We start from the raw sequence: 19,176 nt of genomic DNA, 5'->3' as shown, positions 1-19,176 counted from the left end.
GTTTTCTATGAAAAGAGAACATTTTGAAGGAAAGCTTATAAAAACTTTCAATATATAATGATATGATCTTCCAGTGCCTTTATTCTGAAAGGTCACTTGTGCTCATGGGGAATTAGCTCAAATGGTAGAGCGCTCGCTTAGCATGCGAGAGGTAGCGAGATCGATGCTCGCATTCTCCATATGTTTTTGTTTTGTCATTTTGCAATTCAAGTGCTTTTATTAGGCATTCGTAGTAGTTCCATAAAAAAATGGGTTGTTTTTTATGATTGCAGACATAGAAACCTCAGCTGGCATGGAGAATTAGTGTTTAAACTATTTTTAAAGACATTACAAAACTCAAAAATGGGAGAGAAACTTTATGTTTTCTATGAAAAGAGAATATTTTAAAGGAAAGCTTATAAAAACTTTCAATATATAATGATATGATCTTCCAGTGCCTTTATTCTGAAAAGTAACATGTGCTCATGGGGAATTAGCTCAAATAGTAGAGCGCTCGCTTAGCATGCGAGAGGTAGCGAGATCGATGCTCGCATTCTCCATATGTTTTTGTTTTGTCATTTTGCAATTCAAGTGCTTTTATTAGGCATTCGTAGTAGTTCCATAAATAAATGGGTTGTTTTTTATGATTGCAGACACAGAAACCTCAGCTGGCATGGAGAATTAGTGTTTAAATATTTATAAAGACATTACAAAACTCAAAAATGGGAGAGAAACTTTATGTTTTCTATGAAAAGAGAATATTTTGAAGGAAAGCTTATAAAAACTTTCAATATATAATGACATGATCTTCCAGTGCCTTTATTCTGAAAAGTCACATGTGCTCATGGGGAATTAGCTCAAATGGTAGAGCGCTCGCTTAGCATGCGAGAGGTAGCGAGATCGATGCTCGCATTCTCCATATGTTTTTGTTTTGTCATTTTGCAATTCAAGTGCTTTTATTAGGCATTCGTAGTAGTTCCATAAAAAAAAAATGGGTTGTTTTTTATGATTGCAGACATAGAAACCTCAGCTGGCATGGAGAATTAGTGTTTAAACTATTTTTAAAGACATTACAAAACTCAAAAATGGGAGAGAAACTTTATGTTTTCTATGAAAAGAGAATATTTTGAAGGAAAGCTTATAAAAACTTTCAATATATAATGATATGATCTTCCAGTGCCTTTATTCTGAAATGTCACATGTGTTCATGGGGAATTAGCTCAAATGGTAGAGCGCTCGCTTAGCATGCGAGAGGTAGCGAGATCGATGCTCGCATTCTCCATATATTTTTGTTTTGTCATTTTGCAATTCAAGTGCTTTTATTAGGCATTCGTAGTAGTTCCATAAAAAAATGGGTTGTTTTTTATGATTGCAGACATAGAAACCTCAGCTGGCATGGAGAATTAGTGTTTAAACTATTTTTAAAGACATTACAAAACTCAAAAATGGGAGAGAAACTTTATGTTTTCTATGAAAAGAGAACATTTTGAAGGAAAGCTTATAAAAACTTTCAATATATAATGATATGATCTTCCAGTGCCTTTATTCTGAAAGGTCACTTGTGCTCATGGGGAATTAGCTCAAATGGTAGAGCGCTCGCTTAGCATGCGAGAGGTAGCGAGATCGATGCTCGCATTCTCCATATGTTTTTGTTTTGTCATTTTGCAATTCAAGTGCTTTTATTAGGCATTCGTAGTAGTTCCATAAAAAAATGGGTTGTTTTTTATGATTGCAGACATAGAAACCTCAGCTGGCATGGAGAATTAGTGTTTAAACTATTTTTAAAGACATTACAAAACTCAAAAATGGGAGAGAAACTTTATGTTTTCTATGAAAAGAGAATATTTTAAAGGAAAGCTTATAAAAACTTTCAATATATAATGATATGATCTTCCAGTGCCTTTATTCTGAAAAGTCACATGTGCTCATGGGGAATTAACTCAAATAGTAGAGCGCTCGCTTAGCATGCGAGAGGTAGCGAGATCGATGCTCGCATTCTCCATATGTTTTTGTTTTGTCATTTTGCAATTCAAGTGCTTTTATTAGGCATTCGTAGTAGTTCCATAAATAAATGGGTTGTTTTTTATGATTGCAGACACAGAAACCTCAGCTGGCATGGAGAATTAGTGTTTAAATATTTATAAAGACATTACAAAACTCAAAAATGGGAGAGAAACTTTATGTTTTCTATGAAAAGAGAATATTTTGAAGGAAAGCTTATAAAAACTTTCAATATATAATGACATGATCTTCCAGTGCCTTTATTCTGAAAAGTCACATGTGCTCATGGGGAATTAGCTCAAATGGTAGAGCGCTCGCTTAGCATGCGAGAGGTAGCGAGATCGATGCTCGCATTCTCCATATGTTTTTGTTTTGTCATTTTGCAATTCAAGTGCTTTTATTAGGCATTCGTAGTAGTTCCATAAAAGAAATGGGTTGTTTTTTATGATTGCAGACATAGAAACCTCAGCTGGCATGGAGAATTAGTGTTTAAACTATTTTTAAAGACATTACAAAACTCAAAAATGGGAGAGAAACTTTATGTTTTCTATGAAAAGAGAATATTTTAAAGGAAAGCTTATAAAAACTTTCAATATATAATGATATGATCTTCCAGTGCCTTTATTCTGAAAAGTCACATGTGCTCATGGGGAATTAGCTCAAATAGTAGAGCGCTCGCTTAGCATGCGAGAGGTAGCGAGATCGATGCTCGCATTCTCCATATGTTTTTGTTTTGTCATTTTGCAATTCAAGTGCTTTTATTAGGCATTCGTAGTAGTTCCATAAAAAAATGGGTTGTTTTTTATGATTGCAGACACAGAAACCTCAGCTGGCATGGAGAATTAGTGTTTAAATATTTATAAAGACATTACAAAACTCAAAAATGGGAGAGAAACTTTATGTTTTCTTTTAAAAGAGAACATTTTGAAGGAAAGCTTATAAAAACTTTCAATATATAATGATATGATCTTCCAGTGCCTTTATTCTGAAAAGTCACATGTGCTCATGGGGAATTAGCTCAAATGGTAGCGCGCTCGCTTAGCATGCGAGAGGTAGCGAGATCGATGCTCGCATTCTCCATATGTTTTTGTTTTGTCATTTTGCAATTCAAGTGCTTTTATTAGGCATTCGAAGTAGTTCCATAAAAAAATGGGTTGTTTTTTATGATTGCAGACACAGAAACCTCAGCTGGCATGGAGAATTAGTGTTTAAATATTTATAAAGACATTACAAAACTCAAAAATGGGAGAGAAACTTTATGTTTTCTATGAAAAGAGAATATTTTGAAGGAAAGCTTATAAAAACTTTCAATATATAATGACATGATCTTCCAGTGCCTTTATTATGAAAAGTCACATGTGCTCATGGGGAATTAGCTCAAATGGTAGAGCGCTCACTTAGCATGCGAGAGGTAGCGAGATCGATGCTCGCATTCTCCATATGTTTTTGTTTTGTCATTTTGCAATTCAAGTGCTTTTATTAGGCATTCGTAGTAGTTCCATAAAAAAAATGGCTTGTTTTTTATGATTGCAGACATAGAAACCTCAGCTGGCATGGAGAATTAGTGTTTAAACTATTTTTAAAGACATTACAAAACTCAAAAATGGGAGAGAAACTTTATGTTTTCTTTGAAAAGAGAACATTTTGAAGGAAAGCTTATAAAAACTTTCAATATATAATGATATGATCTTCCAGTGCCTTTATTCTGAAAAGTCGCATGTGCTCATGGGGAATTAGCTCAAATGGTAGAGCGCTCGCTTAGCATGCGAGAGGTAGCGAGATCGATGCTCGCATTCTCCATATGTTTTTGTTTTGTCATTTTGCAATTCAAGTGCTTTTATTAGGCATTCGTAGTAGTTCCATAAAAAATGGGTTGTTTTTTATGATTGCAGACAGAGAAACCTCAGCTGGCATGGAGAATTAGTGTTTAAATATTTATAAAGACATTACAAAACTCAAAAATGGGAGAGAAACTTTATGTTTTCTATGAAAAGAGAATATTTTGAAGGAAAGCTTATAAAAACTTTCAATATATAATGACATGATCTTCCAGTGCCTTTATTCTGAAAAGTCACATGTGCTCATGGGGAATTAGCTCAAAAGGTAGAGCGCTCGCTTAGCATGCGAGAGGTAGCGAGATCGATGCTCGCATTCTCCATATGTTTTTGTTTTGTCATTTTGCAATTCAAGTGCTTTTATTAGGCATTCGTAGTAGTTCCATAAAAAAATGGGTTGTTTTTTATGATTGCAGACATAGAAACCTCAGCTGGCATGGAGAATTAGTGTTTAAACTATTTTTAAAGACATTACAAAACTCAAAAATGGGAGAGAAACTTTATGTTTTGTATGAAAAGAGAATATTTTGAAGGAAAGCTTATAAAAACTTTCAATATATAATGATATGATCTTCCAGTGCCTTTATTGTGAAATGTCATGTGTGCTCATGGGGAATTAGCTCAAGTGGTAGAGCGCTCGCTTAGCATGCGAGAGGTAGCGAGATCGATGCTTGCATTCTCCATATATTTTTGTTTTGTCATTTTGCAATTCAAGTGCTTTTATTAGGCATTCGTAGTAGTTCCATAAAAAAATAGGTTGTTTTTTATGATTGCAGACATAGAAACCTCAGCTGGCATGGAGAATTAGTGTTTAAACTATTTTTAAAGACATTACAAAACTCAAAAATGGGAGAGAAACTTTATGTTTTCTATGAAAAGAGAATATTTTGAAGGAAAGCTTATAAAAACTTTCAATATATAATGATATGATCTTCCAGTGCCTTTATTCTGAAATGTCACATGTGTTCATGGGGAATTAGCTCAAATGGTAGAGCACTCGCTTAGCATGCGAGAGGTAGCGAGATCGATGCTCGCAATCTCCATATATTTTTGTTTTGTCATTTTGCAATTCAAGTGCTTTTATTAGGCATTCGTAGTAGTTCCATAAAAAAATGGGTTGTTTTTTATGATTGCAGACATAGAAACCTCAGCTGGCATGGAGAATTAGTGTTTAAACTATTTTTAAAGACATTACAAAACTCAAAAATGGGAGAGAAACTTTATGTTTTCTATGAAAAGAGAACATTTTGAAGGAAAGCTTATAAAAACTTTCAATATATAATGATATGATCTTCCAGTGCCTTTATTCTGAAAGGTCACTTGTGCTCATGGGGAATTAGCTCAAATGGTAGAGCGCTCGCTTAGCATGCGAGAGGTAGCGAGATCGATGCTCGCATTCTCCATATGTTTTTGTTTTGTCATTTTGCAATTCAAGTGCTTTTATTAGGCATTCGTAGTAGTTCCATAAAAAAATGGGTTGTTTTTTATGATTGCAGACATAGAAACCTCAGCTGGCATGGAGAATTCGTGTTTAAACTATTTTTAAAGACATTACAAAACTCAAAAATGGGAGAGAAACTTTATGTTTTCTATGAAAAGAGAATATTTTAAAGGAAAGCTTATAAAAACTTTCAATATATAATGATATGATCTTCCAGTGCCTTTATTCTGAAAAGTCACATGTGCTCATGGGGAATTAACTCAAATAGTAGAGCGCTCGCTTAGCATGCGAGAGGTAGCGAGATCGATGCTCGCATTCTCCATATGTTTTTGTTTTGTCATTTTGCAATTCAAGTGCTTTTATTAGGCATTCGTAGTAGTTCCATAAATAAATGGGTTGTTTTTTATGATTGCAGACACAGAAACCTCAGCTGGCATGGAGAATTAGTGTTTAAATATTTATAAAGACATTACAAAACTCAAAAATGGGAGAGAAACTTTATGTTTTCTATGAAAAGAGAATATTTTGAAGGAAAGCTTATAAAAACTTTCAATATATAATGACATGATCTTCCAGTGCCTTTATTCTGAAAAGTCACATGTGCTCATGGGGAATTAGCTCAAATGGTAGAGCGCTCGCTTAGCATGCGAGAGGTAGCGAGATCGATGCTCGCATTCTCCATATGTTTTTGTTTTGTCATTTTGCAATTCAAGTGCTTTTATTAGGCATTCGTAGTAGTTCCATAAAAAAAATGGGTTGTTTTTTATGATTGCAGACATAGAAACCTCAGCTGGCATGGAGAATTAGTGTTTAAACTATTTTTAAAGACATTACAAAACTCAAAAATGGGAGAGAAACTTTATGTTTTCTATGAAAAGAGAATATTTTAAAGGAAAGCTTATAAAAACTTTCAATATATAATGATATGATCTTCCAGTGCCTTTATTCTGAAAAGTCACATGTGCTCATGGGGAATTAGCTCAAATAGTAGAGTGCTCGCTTAGCATGCGAGAGGTAGCGAGATCGATGCTCGCATTCTCCATATGTTTTTGTTTTGTCATTTTGCAATTCAAGTGCTTTTATTAGGCATTCGTAGTAGTTCCATAAAAAAATGGGTTGTTTTTTATGATTGCAGACACAGAAACCTCAGCTGGCATGGAGAATTAGTGTTTAAATATTTATAAAGACATTACAAAACTCAAAAATGGGAGAGAAACTTTATGTTTTCTTTTAAAAGAGAACATTTTGAAGGAAAGCTTATAAAAACTTTCAATATATAATGATATGATCTTCCAGTGCCTTTATTCTGAAAAGTCAAATGTGCTCATGGGGAATTAGCTCAAATGGTAGCGCGCTCGCTTAGCATGCGAGAGGTAGCGAGATCGATGCTCGCAATCTCCATATATTTTTGTTTTGTCATTTTGCAATTCAAGTGCTTTTATTAGGCATTCGTAGTAGTTCCATAAAAAAATGGGTTGTTTTTTATGATTGCAGACATAGAAACCTCAGCTGGCATGGAGAATTAGTGTTTAAACTATTTTTAAAGACATTACAAAACTCAAAAATGGGAGAGAAACTTTATGTTTTCTATGAAAAGAGAACATTTTGAAGGAAAGCTTATAAAAACTTTCAATATATAATGATATGATCTTCCAGTGCCTTTATTCTGAAAGGTCACTTGTGCTCATGGGGAATTAGCTCAAATGGTAGAGCGCTCGCTTAGCATGCGAGAGGTAGCGAGATCGATGCTCGCATTCTCCATATGTTTTTGTTTTGTCATTTTGCAATTCAAGTGCTTTTATTAGGCATTCGTAGTAGTTCCATAAAAAAATGGGTTGTTTTTTATGATTGCAGACATAGAAACCTCAGCTGGCATGGAGAATTCGTGTTTAAACTATTTTTAAAGACATTACAAAACTCAAAAATGGGAGAGAAACTTTATGTTTTCTATGAAAAGAGAATATTTTAAAGGAAAGCTTATAAAAACTTTCAATATATAATGATATGATCTTCCAGTGCCTTTATTCTGAAAAGTCACATGTGCTCATGGGGAATTAACTCAAATAGTAGAGCGCTCGCTTAGCATGCGAGAGGTAGCGAGATCGATGCTCGCATTCTCCATATGTTTTTGTTTTGTCATTTTGCAATTCAAGTGCTTTTATTAGGCATTCGTAGTAGTTCCATAAATAAATGGGTTGTTTTTTATGATTGCAGACACAGAAACCTCAGCTGGCATGGAGAATTAGTGTTTAAATATTTATAAAGACATTACAAAACTCAAAAATGGGAGAGAAACTTTATGTTTTCTTTTAAAAGAGAACATTTTGAAGGAAAGCTTATAAAAACTTTCAATATATAATGATATGATCTTCCAGTGCCTTTATTCTGAAAAGTCACATGTGCTCATGGGGAATTAGCTCAAATGGTAGCGCGCTCGCTTAGCATGCGAGAGGTAGCGAGATCGATGCTCGCATTCTCCATATGTTTTTGTTTTGTCATTTTGCAATTCAAGTGCTTTTATTAGGCATTCGAAGTAGTTCCATAAAAAAATGGGTTGTTTTTTATGATTGCAGACACAGAAACCTCAGCTGGCATGGAGAATTAGTGTTTAAATATTTATAAAGACATTACAAAACTCAAAAATGGGAGAGAAACTTTATGTTTTCTATGAAAAGAGAATATTTTGAAGGAAAGCTTATAAAAACTTTCAATATATAATGACATGATCTTCCAGTGCCTTTATTATGAAAAGTCACATGTGCTCATGGGGAATTAGCTCAAATGGTAGAGCGCTCACTTAGCATGCGAGAGGTAGCGAGATCGATGCTCGCATTCTCCATATGTTTTTGTTTTGTCATTTTGCAATTCAAGTGCTTTTATTAGGCATTCGTAGTAGTTCCATAAAAAAAATGGCTTGTTTTTTATGATTGCAGACATAGAAACCTCAGCTGGCATGGAGAATTAGTGTTTAAACTATTTTTAAAGACATTACAAAACTCAAAAATGGGAGAGAAACTTTATGTTTTCTTTGAAAAGAGAACATTTTGAAGGAAAGCTTATAAAAACTTTCAATATATAATGATATGATCTTCCAGTGCCTTTATTCTGAAAAGTCGCATGTGCTCATGGGGAATTAGCTCAAATGGTAGAGCGCTCGCTTAGCATGCGAGAGGTAGCGAGATCGATGCTCGCATTCTCCATATGTTTTTGTTTTGTCATTTTGCAATTCAAGTGCTTTTATTAGGCATTCGTAGTAGTTCCATAAAAAATGGGTTGTTTTTTATGATTGCAGACAGAGAAACCTCAGCTGGCATGGAGAATTAGTGTTTAAATATTTATAAAGACATTACAAAACTCAAAAATGGGAGAGAAACTTTATGTTTTCTATGAAAAGAGAATATTTTGAAGGAAAGCTTATAAAAACTTTCAATATATAATGACATGATCTTCCAGTGCCTTTATTCTGAAAAGTCACATGTGCTCATGGGGAATTAGCTCAAAAGGTAGAGCGCTCGCTTAGCATGCGAGAGGTAGCGAGATCGATGCTCGCATTCTCCATATGTTTTTGTTTTGTCATTTTGCAATTCAAGTGCTTTTATTAGGCATTCGTAGTAGTTCCATAAAAAAATGGGTTGTTTTTTATGATTGCAGACATAGAAACCTCAGCTGGCATGGAGAATTAGTGTTTAAACTATTTTTAAAGACATTACAAAACTCAAAAATGGGAGAGAAACTTTATGTTTTGTATGAAAAGAGAATATTTTGAAGGAAAGCTTATAAAAACTTTCAATATATAATGATATGATCTTCCAGTGCCTTTATTGTGAAATGTCATGTGTGCTCATGGGGAATTAGCTCAAGTGGTAGAGCGCTCGCTTAGCATGCGAGAGGTAGCGAGATCGATGCTTGCATTCTCCATATATTTTTGTTTTGTCATTTTGCAATTCAAGTGCTTTTATTAGGCATTCGTAGTAGTTCCATAAAAAAATAGGTTGTTTTTTATGATTGCAGACATAGAAACCTCAGCTGGCATGGAGAATTAGTGTTTAAACTATTTTTAAAGACATTACAAAACTCAAAAATGGGAGAGAAACTTTATGTTTTCTATGAAAAGAGAATATTTTGAAGGAAAGCTTATAAAAACTTTCAATATATAATGATATGATCTTCCAGTGCCTTTATTCTGAAATGTCACATGTGTTCATGGGGAATTAGCTCAAATGGTAGAGCACTCGCTTAGCATGCGAGAGGTAGCGAGATCGATGCTCGCAATCTCCATATATTTTTGTTTTGTCATTTTGCAATTCAAGTGCTTTTATTAGGCATTCGTAGTAGTTCCATAAAAAAATGGGTTGTTTTTTATGATTGCAGACATAGAAACCTCAGCTGGCATGGAGAATTAGTGTTTAAACTATTTTTAAAGACATTACAAAACTCAAAAATGGGAGAGAAACTTTATGTTTTCTATGAAAAGAGAACATTTTGAAGGAAAGCTTATAAAAACTTTCAATATATAATGATATGATCTTCCAGTGCCTTTATTCTGAAAGGTCACTTGTGCTCATGGGGAATTAGCTCAAATGGTAGAGCGCTCGCTTAGCATGCGAGAGGTAGCGAGATCGATGCTCGCATTCTCCATATGTTTTTGTTTTGTCATTTTGCAATTCAAGTGCTTTTATTAGGCATTCGTAGTAGTTCCATAAAAAAATGGGTTGTTTTTTATGATTGCAGACATAGAAACCTCAGCTGGCATGGAGAATTCGTGTTTAAACTATTTTTAAAGACATTACAAAACTCAAAAATGGGAGAGAAACTTTATGTTTTCTATGAAAAGAGAATATTTTAAAGGAAAGCTTATAAAAACTTTCAATATATAATGATATGATCTTCCAGTGCCTTTATTCTGAAAAGTCACATGTGCTCATGGGGAATTAACTCAAATAGTAGAGCGCTCGCTTAGCATGCGAGAGGTAGCGAGATCGATGCTCGCATTCTCCATATGTTTTTGTTTTGTCATTTTGCAATTCAAGTGCTTTTATTAGGCATTCGTAGTAGTTCCATAAATAAATGGGTTGTTTTTTATGATTGCAGACACAGAAACCTCAGCTGGCATGGAGAATTAGTGTTTAAATATTTATAAAGACATTACAAAACTCAAAAATGGGAGAGAAACTTTATGTTTTCTATGAAAAGAGAATATTTTGAAGGAAAGCTTATAAAAACTTTCAATATATAATGACATGATCTTCCAGTGCCTTTATTCTGAAAAGTCACATGTGCTCATGGGGAATTAGCTCAAATGGTAGAGCGCTCGCTTAGCATGCGAGAGGTAGCGAGATCGATGCTCGCATTCTCCATATGTTTTTGTTTTGTCATTTTGCAATTCAAGTGCTTTTATTAGGCATTCGTAGTAGTTCCATAAAAAAAATGGGTTGTTTTTTATGATTGCAGACATAGAAACCTCAGCTGGCATGGAGAATTAGTGTTTAAACTATTTTTAAAGACATTACAAAACTCAAAAATGGGAGAGAAACTTTATGTTTTCTATGAAAAGAGAATATTTTAAAGGAAAGCTTATAAAAACTTTCAATATATAATGATATGATCTTCCAGTGCCTTTATTCTGAAAAGTCACATGTGCTCATGGGGAATTAGCTCAAATAGTAGAGTGCTCGCTTAGCATGCGAGAGGTAGCGAGATCGATGCTCGCATTCTCCATATGTTTTTGTTTTGTCATTTTGCAATTCAAGTGCTTTTATTAGGCATTCGTAGTAGTTCCATAAAAAAATGGGTTGTTTTTTATGATTGCAGACACAGAAACCTCAGCTGGCATGGAGAATTAGTGTTTAAATATTTATAAAGACATTACAAAACTCAAAAATGGGAGAGAAACTTTATGTTTTCTTTTAAAAGAGAACATTTTGAAGGAAAGCTTATAAAAACTTTCAATATATAATGATATGATCTTCCAGTGCCTTTATTCTGAAAAGTCAAATGTGCTCATGGGGAATTAGCTCAAATGGTAGCGCGCTCGCTTAGCATGCGAGAGGTAGCGAGATCGATGCTCGCAATCTCCATATATTTTTGTTTTGTCATTTTGCAATTCAAGTGCTTTTATTAGGCATTCGTAGTAGTTCCATAAAAAAATGGGTTGTTTTTTATGATTGCAGACATAGAAACCTCAGCTGGCATGGAGAATTAGTGTTTAAACTATTTTTAAAGACATTACAAAACTCAAAAATGGGAGAGAAACTTTATGTTTTCTATGAAAAGAGAACATTTTGAAGGAAAGCTTATAAAAACTTTCAATATATAATGATATGATCTTCCAGTGCCTTTATTCTGAAAGGTCACTTGTGCTCATGGGGAATTAGCTCAAATGGTAGAGCGCTCGCTTAGCATGCGAGAGGTAGCGAGATCGATGCTCGCATTCTCCATATGTTTTTGTTTTGTCATTTTGCAATTCAAGTGCTTTTATTAGGCATTCGTAGTAGTTCCATAAAAAAATGGGTTGTTTTTTATGATTGCAGACATAGAAACCTCAGCTGGCATGGAGAATTCGTGTTTAAACTATTTTTAAAGACATTACAAAACTCAAAAATGGGAGAGAAACTTTATGTTTTCTATGAAAAGAGAATATTTTAAAGGAAAGCTTATAAAAACTTTCAATATATAATGATATGATCTTCCAGTGCCTTTATTCTGAAAAGTCACATGTGCTCATGGGGAATTAACTCAAATAGTAGAGCGCTCGCTTAGCATGCGAGAGGTAGCGAGATCGATGCTCGCATTCTCCATATGTTTTTGTTTTGTCATTTTGCAATTCAAGTGCTTTTATTAGGCATTCGTAGTAGTTCCATAAATAAATGGGTTGTTTTTTATGATTGCAGACACAGAAACCTCAGCTGGCATGGAGAATTAGTGTTTAAATATTTATAAAGACATTACAAAACTCAAAAATGGGAGAGAAACTTTATGTTTTCTATGAAAAGAGAATATTTTGAAGGAAAGCTTATAAAAACTTTCAATATATAATGACATGATCTTCCAGTGCCTTTATTCTGAAAAGTCACATGTGCTCATGGGGAATTAGCTCAAATGGTAGAGTGCTCGCTTAGCATGCGAGAGGTAGCGAGATCGATGCTCGCATTCTCCATATGTTTTTGTTTTGTCATTTTGCAATTCAAGTGCTTTTATTAGGCATTCGTAGTAGTTCCATAAAAAAAATGGGTTGTTTTTTATGATTGCAGACATAGAAACCTCAGCTGGCATGGAGAATTAGTGTTTAAACTATTTTTAAAGATATTACAAAACTCAAAAATGGGAGAGAAACTTTATGTTTTCTATGAAAAGAGAATATTTTAAAGGAAAGCTTATAAAAACTTTCAATATATAATGATATGATCTTCCAGTGCCTTTATTCTGAAAAGTCACATGTGCTCATGGGGAATTAGCTCAAATAGTAGAGTGCTCGCTTAGCATGCGAGAGGTAGCGAGATCGATGCTCGCATTCTCCATATGTTTTTGTTTTGTCATTTTGCAATTCAAGTGCTTTTATTAGGCATTCGTAGTAGTTCCATAAAAAAATGGGTTGTTTTTTATGATTGCAGACACAGAAACCTCAGCTGGCATGGAGAATTAGTGTTTAAATATTTATAAAGACATTACAAAACTCAAAAATGGGAGAGAAACTTTATGTTTTCTTTTAAAAGAGAACATTTTGAAGGAAAGCTTATAAAAACTTTCAATATATAATGATATGATCTTCCAGTGCCTTTATTCTGAAAAGTCACATGTGCTCATGGGGAATTAGCTCAAATGGTAGCGCGCTCGCTTAGCATGCGAGAGGTAGCGAGATCGATGCTCGCATTCTCCATATGTTTTTGTTTTGTCATTTTGCAATTCAAGTGCTTTTATTAGGCATTCGAAGTAGTTCCATAAAAAAATGGGTTGTTTTTTATGATTGCAGACACAGAAACCTCAGCTGGCATGGAGAATTAGTGTTTAAATATTTATAAAGACATTACAAAACTCAAAAATGGGAGAGAAACTTTATGTTTTCTATGAAAAGAGAATATTTTGAAGGAAAGCTTATAAAAACTTTCAATATATAATGACATGATCTTCCAGTGCCTTTATTATGAAAAGTCACATGTGCTCATGGGGAATTAGCTCAAATGGTAGAGCGCTCACTTAGCATGCGAGAGGTAGCGAGATCGATGCTCGCATTCTCCATATGTTTTTGTTTTGTCATTTTGCAATTCAAGTGCTTTTATTAGGCATTCGTAGTAGTTCCATAAAAAAATGGCTTGTTTTTTATGATTGCAGACATAGAAACCTCAGCTGGCATGGAGAATTAGTGTTTAAACTATTTTTAAAGACATTACAAAACTCAAAAATGGGAGAGAAACTTTATGTTTTCTTTGAAAAGAGAACATTTTGAAGGAAAGCTTATAAAAACTTTCAATATATAATGATATGATCTTCCAGTCCCTTTATTCTGAAAAGTTGCATGTGCTCATGGGGAATTAGCTCAAATGGTAGAGCGCTCGCTTAGCATGCGAGAGGTAGCGAGATCGATGCTCGCATTCTCCATATGTTTTTGTTTTGTCATTTTGCAATTCAAGTGCTTTTATTAGGCATTCGTAGTAGTTCCATAAAAAAATGGGTTGTTTTTTATGATTGCAGACAGAGAAACCTCAGCTGGCATGGAGAATTAGTGTTTAAACTATTTTTAAAGACATTACAAAACTCAAAAATGGGAGAGAAACTTTATGTTTTCTATGAAAAGAGAATATTTTGAAGGAAAGCTTATAAAAACTTTCAATATATAATGATATGATCTTCCAGTGCCTTTATTGTGAAATGTCACGTGTGCTCATGGGGAATTAGCTCAAATGGTAGAGCGCTCGCTTAGCATGCGAGAGGTAGCGAGATCGATGCTTGCATTCTCCATATATTTTTGTTTTGTCATTTTGCAATTCAAGTGCTTTTATTAGGCATTCGTAGTAGTTCCATAGAAAAATGGGTTGATTTTTATGATTGCAGACATAGAAACCTCAGCTTGCATGGAGAATTAGTGTTTAAATATTTGTAAAGACATTACAAAACTCAAAAATGGGAGAGAAACTTTATGTTTTCTATAAAAAGAGAATATTTTGAAGGAAAGCTTATAAAAACTTTCAATATATAATGACATGATCTTCCAGTGCCTTTATTCTGAAAAGTCACATGTGCTCATGGGGAATTAGCTCAAATGGTAGAGCGCTCGCTTAGCATACGAGAGGTAGCGAGATCGATGCTCGCATTCTCCATATGTTTTTGTTTTGTCATTTTGCAATTCAAGTGCGTTTATTAGGCATTCGTAGTAGTTCCATAAAAAAATGGGTTGTTTTTTATGATTGCAGACATAGAAACCTCGGCTGGCATGGAGAATTAGTGTTTAAACTATTTTTAAAGACATTACAAAACTCAAAAATGGGAGAGAAACTTTATGTTTTCTATGAAAAGAGAATATTTTGAAGGAAAGCTTATAAAAACTTTCAATGTATAATGATATGATCTTCCAGTGCCTTTATTCTGAAAAGTCCCATGTGCTCATGGGGAATTAGCTCAAATGGTAGAGCACTCGCTTAGCATGCGAGAGGTAGGGAGATTGATGCTCGCATACTCCATATGTTTTTGTTTTGTCATTTTGCAATTCAAGTGCTTTTAATAGGCATTCGTAGTAGTTCCATAGAAAAATGGGTTGTTTTTTTATGATTGCAGGCACAGAAACCTCAGCTGGCATGGAGAATTAGTGTTTAAATATTTATAAAGACATTACAAAACTCAAAAATGGGAGAGAAACTTTATGTTTTCTATAAAAAGAGAATATTTTGAAGGAAAGCTTTTAAAAACTTTCAATATATAATGACTTGATCTTCCAGTGCCTTTATTCTGAAAAGTCACATGTGCTCATGGGGAATTAGCTCAAATGGTAGAGCGCTCGCTTAGCATGCGAGAGGTGGTGAGGTCGATGCTCGCATTCTCAATATGTTTTTGTTTTGTCATTTTGCAATTCAAGTGCTTTTATTAGGCATTCGTAGTAGTTCTGTAAAAAAATGTTTTTTTTTTATGATTGCAGACACAGAAACCTCAGCTGGCATGGAGAATTAGTGTTTAAACTATTTTTAAAGACAATACAAAACTCAAAAATGGGAGAGAAACTTTATGTTTTCTATAAAAAGAGAATATTTTGAAGGAAAGCTTATAAAAACTTTTAATATATAATGATATGATCTTCCAGTGCCTTTATTCTGAAAAGTCACATGTGCTCATGGGGAATTAGCTCAAATGGTAGAGCGCTCGCTTAGCATGCGAGAGGTAGTGAGATCGATGCTCGCATTCTCCATATGTTTTTGTTTTGTCATTTTGCAATTCAAGTGCTTTTATTAGGCATTCGTAGTAGTTCCATAAAAAATGGATTGTTTTTTATGATTGCAGACATAGAAATCTCAGCTGCCATGGAGAATTAGTGTTTAAACATTTTTTAAAGACATTACAAAACTCAAAAATGGGAGAGAAACTTTATGTTTTGTATGAAAAGAGAATATTTTGAAGGAAAGCTTATAAAAACTTTCAATATATAATGATATGATCTTCCAGTGCCTTTATTGTGAAATGTCACGTGTGCTCATGGGGAATTAGCTCAAATGGTAGAGCGCTCGCTTAGCATGCGAGAGGTAGCGAGATCGATGCTCGCATTCTCCATATGTTTTTGTTTTGTCATTTTGCAATTCAAGTGCTTTTATTAGGCATTCGTAGTAGTTCCATAGAAAAATGGGTTGTTTTTTATGATTGCAGACATAGAAACCTCAGCTTGCATGGAGAATTAGTGTTTAAATATTTGTAAAGACATTACAAAACTCAAAAATGGGAGAGAAACTTTATGTTTTCTATAAAAAGAGAATATTTTGAAGGAAAGCTTATAAAAACTTTCAATATATAATGACATGATCTTCCAGTGCCTTTATTCTGAAAAGTCACATGTGCTCATGGGGAATTAGCTCAAATGGTAGAGCGCTCGCTTAGCATGCGAGAGGTAGCGAGATCGATGCTCGCATTCTCCATATGTTTTTGTTTTGTCATTTTGCAATTCAAGTGCTTTTATTAGGCATTCGTAGTAGTTCCATAAAAAAAATGGGTTGTTTTTTATGATTGCAGACATAGAAACCTCAGCTGGCATGGAGAATTAGTGTTTAAACTATTTTTAAAGATATTACAAAACTCAAAAATGGGAGAGAAACTTTATGTTTTCTATGAAAAGAGAATATTTTAAAGGAAAGCTTATAAAAACTTTCAATATATAATGATATGATCTTCCAGTGCCTTTATTCTGAAAAGTCACATGTGCTCATGGGGAATTAGCTCAAATAGTAGAGTGCTCGCTTAGCATGCGAGAGGTAGCGAGATCGATGCTCGCATTCTCCATATGTTTTTGTTTTGTCATTTTGCAATTCAAGTGCTTTTATTAGGCATTCGTAGTAGTTCCATAAAAAAATGGGTTGTTTTTTATGATTGCAGACACAGAAACCTCAGCTGGCATGGAGAATTAGTGTTTAAATATTTATAAAGACATTACAAAACTCAAAAATGGGAGAGAAACTTTATGTTTTCTTTTAAAAGAGAACATTTTGAAGGAAAGCTTATAAAAACTTTCAATATATAATGATATGATCTTCCAGTGCCTTTATTCTGAAAAGTCACATGTGCTCATGGGGAATTAGCTCAAATGGTAGCGCGCTCGCTTAGCATGCGAGAGGTAGCGAGATCGATGCTCGCATTCTCCATATGTTTTTGTTTTGTCATTTTGCAATTCAAGTGCTTTTATTAGGCATTCGAAGTAGTTCCATAAAAAAATGGGTTGTTTTTTATGATTGCAGACACAGAAACCTCAGCTGGCATGGAGAATTAGTGTTTAAATATTTATAAAGACATTACAAAACTCAAAAATGGGAGAGAAACTTTATGTTTTCTATGAAAAGAGAATATTTTGAAGGAAAGCTTATAAAAACTTTCAATATATAATGACATGATCTTCCAGTGCCTTTATTATGAAAAGTCACATGTGCTCATGGGGAATTAGCTCAAATGGTAGAGCGCTCACTTAGCATGCGAGAGGTAGCGAGATCGATGCTCGCATTCTCCATATGTTTTTGTTTTGTCATTTTGCAATTCAAGTGCTTTTATTAGGCATTCGTAGTAGTTCCATAAAAAAATGGCTTGTTTTTTATGATTGCAGACATAGAAACCTCAGCTGGCATGGAGAATTAGTGTTTAAACTATTTTTAAAGACATTACAAAACTCAAAAATGGGAGAGAAACTTTATGTTTTCTTTGAAAAGAGAACATTTTGAAGGAAAGCTTATAAAAACTTTCAATATATAATGATATGATCTTCCAGTCCCTTTATTCTGAAAAGTTGCATGTGCTCATGGGGAATTAGCTCAAATGGTAGAGCGCTCGCTTAGCATGCGAGAGGTAGCGAGATCGATGCTCGCATTCTCCATATGTTTTTGTTTTGTCATTTTGCAATTCAAGTGCTTTTATTAGGCATTCGTAGTAGTTCCATAAAAAAATGGGTTGTTTTTTATGATTGCAGACAGAGAAACCTCAGCTGGCATGGAGAATTAGTGTTTAAACTATTTTTAAAGACATTACAAAACTCAAAAATGGGAGAGAAACTTTATGTTTTCTATGAAAAGAGAATATTTTGAAGGAAAGCTTATAAAAACTTTCAATATATAATGATATGATCTTCCAGTGCCTTTATTGTGAAATGTCACGTGTGCTCATGGGGAATTAGCTCAAATGGTAGAGCGCTCGCTTAGCATGCGAGAGGTAGCGAGATCGATGCTTGCATTCTCCATATATTTTTGTTTTGTCATTTTGCAATTCAAGTGCTTTTATTAGGCATTCGTAGTAGTTCCATAGAAAAATGGGTTGATTTTTATGATTGCAGACATAGAAACCTCAGCTTGCATGGAGAATTAGTGTTTAAATATTTGTAAAGACATTACAAAACTCAAAAATGGGAGAGAAACTTTATGTTTTCTATAAAAAGAGAATATTTTGAAGGAAAGCTTATAAAAACTTTCAATATATAATGACATGATCTTCCAGTGCCTTTATTCTGAAAAGTCGCATGTGCTCATGGGGAATTAGCTCAAATGGTAGAGCGCTCGCTTAGCATACGAGAGGTAGCGAGATCGATGCTCGCATTCTCCATATGTTTTTGTTTTGTCATTTTGCAATTCAAGTGCGTTTATTAGGCATTCGTAGTAGTTCCATAAAAAAATGGGTTGTTTTTTATGATTGCAGACATAGAAACCTCGGCTGGCATGGAGAATTAGTGTTTAAACTATTTTTAAAGACATTACAAAACTCAAAAATGGGAGAGAAACTTTATGTTTTCTATGAAAAGAGAATATTTTGAAGGAAAGCTTATAAAAACTTTCAATGTATAATGATATGATCTTCCAGTGCCTTTATTCTGAAAAGTCCCATGTGCTCATGGGGAATTAGCTCAAATGGTAGAGCACTCGCTTAGCATGCGAGAGGTAGGGAGATTGATGCTCGCATACTCCATATGTTTTTGTTTTGTCATTTTGCAATTCAAGTGCTTTTAATAGGCATTCGTAGTAGTTCCATAGAAAAATGGGTTGTTTTTTTATGATTGCAGACACAGAAACCTCAGCTGGCATGGAGAATTAGTGTTTAAATATTTATAAAGACATTACAAAACTCAAAAATGGGAGAGAAACTTTATGTTTTCTATAAAAAGAGAATATTTTGAAGGAAAGCTTTTAAAAACTTTCAATATATAATGACTTGATCTTCCAGTGCCTTTATTCTGAAAAGTCACATGTGCTCATGGGG

At 34.1% G+C, this 19,176-nt stretch overlaps 17 non-coding genes across 17 annotated transcripts; all 17 read left to right on the top strand.

Moving 5' to 3' along the window:
* The first annotated feature begins 106 nt into the window (after positions 1-106).
* On the top strand, positions 107-179 carry TRNAA-AGC (transfer RNA alanine (anticodon AGC)). The gene has a single exon. It is a non-coding gene; the product is annotated as a tRNA-Ala (tRNA).
* A 646-nt stretch (positions 180-825) lies between these two features.
* TRNAA-AGC (transfer RNA alanine (anticodon AGC)) lies at positions 826-898 on the top strand. Its single transcript has one exon. It is a non-coding gene; the product is annotated as a tRNA-Ala (tRNA).
* Positions 899-1,188: 290 nt separating this feature from the next.
* TRNAA-AGC (transfer RNA alanine (anticodon AGC)) lies at positions 1,189-1,261 on the top strand. Its single transcript has one exon. It is a non-coding gene; the product is annotated as a tRNA-Ala (tRNA).
* A 287-nt stretch (positions 1,262-1,548) lies between these two features.
* TRNAA-AGC (transfer RNA alanine (anticodon AGC)) lies at positions 1,549-1,621 on the top strand. The gene has a single exon. It is a non-coding gene; the product is annotated as a tRNA-Ala (tRNA).
* A 646-nt stretch (positions 1,622-2,267) lies between these two features.
* TRNAA-AGC (transfer RNA alanine (anticodon AGC)) lies at positions 2,268-2,340 on the top strand. Its single transcript has one exon. It is a non-coding gene; the product is annotated as a tRNA-Ala (tRNA).
* Positions 2,341-3,707: 1,367 nt separating this feature from the next.
* Positions 3,708-3,780, top strand: TRNAA-AGC (transfer RNA alanine (anticodon AGC)). The gene has a single exon. It is a non-coding gene; the product is annotated as a tRNA-Ala (tRNA).
* Positions 3,781-5,145: 1,365 nt separating this feature from the next.
* On the top strand, positions 5,146-5,218 carry TRNAA-AGC (transfer RNA alanine (anticodon AGC)). Its single transcript has one exon. It is a non-coding gene; the product is annotated as a tRNA-Ala (tRNA).
* A 646-nt stretch (positions 5,219-5,864) lies between these two features.
* Positions 5,865-5,937, top strand: TRNAA-AGC (transfer RNA alanine (anticodon AGC)). Its single transcript has one exon. It is a non-coding gene; the product is annotated as a tRNA-Ala (tRNA).
* A 1,007-nt stretch (positions 5,938-6,944) lies between these two features.
* Positions 6,945-7,017, top strand: TRNAA-AGC (transfer RNA alanine (anticodon AGC)). The gene has a single exon. It is a non-coding gene; the product is annotated as a tRNA-Ala (tRNA).
* Positions 7,018-8,383: 1,366 nt separating this feature from the next.
* On the top strand, positions 8,384-8,456 carry TRNAA-AGC (transfer RNA alanine (anticodon AGC)). The gene has a single exon. It is a non-coding gene; the product is annotated as a tRNA-Ala (tRNA).
* A 1,365-nt stretch (positions 8,457-9,821) lies between these two features.
* Positions 9,822-9,894, top strand: TRNAA-AGC (transfer RNA alanine (anticodon AGC)). The gene has a single exon. It is a non-coding gene; the product is annotated as a tRNA-Ala (tRNA).
* A 646-nt stretch (positions 9,895-10,540) lies between these two features.
* On the top strand, positions 10,541-10,613 carry TRNAA-AGC (transfer RNA alanine (anticodon AGC)). The gene has a single exon. It is a non-coding gene; the product is annotated as a tRNA-Ala (tRNA).
* Positions 10,614-11,620: 1,007 nt separating this feature from the next.
* Positions 11,621-11,693, top strand: TRNAA-AGC (transfer RNA alanine (anticodon AGC)). Its single transcript has one exon. It is a non-coding gene; the product is annotated as a tRNA-Ala (tRNA).
* Positions 11,694-13,778: 2,085 nt separating this feature from the next.
* On the top strand, positions 13,779-13,851 carry TRNAA-AGC (transfer RNA alanine (anticodon AGC)). Its single transcript has one exon. It is a non-coding gene; the product is annotated as a tRNA-Ala (tRNA).
* Positions 13,852-15,935: 2,084 nt separating this feature from the next.
* On the top strand, positions 15,936-16,008 carry TRNAA-AGC (transfer RNA alanine (anticodon AGC)). Its single transcript has one exon. It is a non-coding gene; the product is annotated as a tRNA-Ala (tRNA).
* A 286-nt stretch (positions 16,009-16,294) lies between these two features.
* Positions 16,295-16,367, top strand: TRNAA-AGC (transfer RNA alanine (anticodon AGC)). Its single transcript has one exon. It is a non-coding gene; the product is annotated as a tRNA-Ala (tRNA).
* A 1,366-nt stretch (positions 16,368-17,733) lies between these two features.
* TRNAA-AGC (transfer RNA alanine (anticodon AGC)) lies at positions 17,734-17,806 on the top strand. The gene has a single exon. It is a non-coding gene; the product is annotated as a tRNA-Ala (tRNA).
* Positions 17,807-19,176: the final 1,370 nt, after the last annotated feature.

This window comes from Pseudophryne corroboree, chromosome 4 (assembly GCF_028390025.1).
Source record: "Pseudophryne corroboree isolate aPseCor3 chromosome 4, aPseCor3.hap2, whole genome shotgun sequence".
Taxonomy (NCBI): domain Eukaryota; kingdom Metazoa; phylum Chordata; class Amphibia; order Anura; family Myobatrachidae; genus Pseudophryne; species Pseudophryne corroboree.
Note: the sequence above shows the minus strand (reverse complement) of the source record. Positions and strands in the feature narration are given on the sequence as shown.